Source organism: Micromys minutus (genome assembly GCF_963924665.1).
Source record: "Micromys minutus genome assembly, chromosome: 18".
In the NCBI taxonomy this organism is placed as follows: domain Eukaryota; kingdom Metazoa; phylum Chordata; class Mammalia; order Rodentia; family Muridae; genus Micromys; species Micromys minutus.
This window is the reverse complement of record NC_137953.1, coordinates 331,080-332,246: the sequence shown is the minus strand read 5'-3', so window position 1 is coordinate 332,246 and position 1,167 is coordinate 331,080. Positions and strand designations below refer to the sequence as shown.

Here is a 1,167-nt window from a genome sequence, read left to right as displayed (position 1 = left end):
AGGGAAGGGCAGGCACACACACACACACACACACACACACACACACACACACACAGAGTGCTTGGTCACAGGAAGATAAGGTACTTCTGTATTATCTTTTTTTCCCTACAAAGTTGGAGGTGGAAAGCCTGGGTTAAGGCACAGAGATACAGGCTGATTAGCACTGATAAATTCACTTAGAGCTTAGAGGCTGATCTCTCCTAGGCATGACTTCTTCTTCTGATCTCCATCACTCTGGGATCAATAAGAAGGAGAGAGCCCCCTCCAGTGATTGCTATTGTCATGTCCCTGTGTGGTCTTCATTCATAAAGTCTAAAACTGAGGTCTTTGGCACCAGGGTATTTTGGAAATGGCAGAGCTTAGCTTTGGAGGCTGGGCCAGAAGGCATGGTGGCATTACCAAGAGTCTACGTGTCACACAGTACAGAGGAAGCCCAAGATTTACCTTTACCAACAGTCTGCTTCCATGGGCCAGCCTGTGAGCATGCTATCTCAGACAGCCCCAGCCTACCTCAAAATAATGAAAGTTGGGATCCTGGAGGCAACCTTACTATGATTGGTTCTGGAATGTTCCAGAAGGGCACAGTGTGATAAAGATTTGTTCTCTAATGTGGTGCTAATGGCAGGTAGTAGAACCTTTATGAGGAGGCACTTTCAGCTCACTGTTGGTATATCTTGAGTAGGAATTCTGGTTCCTCTTATTTTTTGCTTCCCATCATGAGGTGAGAACAGCTTTCTCTGCCCTTAGCTCTCTCTCTCTCTCTCTCTCTCTCTCTCTCTCTCTCTCTCTCTTTTTTCTTTTTAAAGTCTAGGTTTTGTTTATTTAATGGATGGTACACTGATTATGTCAGAAATTTTTCTCTTCATCAGATGTTTGAGCCTGTGCAAACCCTTTGGTTTTTGAGTTTGAACATGGATTTTTACTCCATCAATAATATGATGTTCTTGTTGTAGTGCATTCTGAAGAAAACTGAACCCAACCTATACCTCTGTGAAATCCAATCTCTTTGTCAAAATGTACAGTGCACCTTCTTACATGGACAAATTGAGCAAAATGTTCTCTCAGATCACTCAATGTCGCAGTCCAAGGAATTTTTCTGATAAATGCAATAGGCTGACCAGTAGTGGAACTCAATGCTGTTAGTCCCTTTATGGTGGAGGCTGCCAT

General features: G+C 43.3%; 1 pseudogene across 1 annotated transcript; it reads right to left on the bottom strand.

The window, feature by feature from the left end:
- Nucleotides 1–846: 846 nt before the first annotated feature.
- LOC308432340 (SRA stem-loop-interacting RNA-binding protein, mitochondrial-like) lies at nt 847–1,167 on the bottom strand (annotated as a pseudogene). Its single transcript has one exon. The product of its transcript is annotated as an SRA stem-loop-interacting RNA-binding protein, mitochondrial-like (transcript).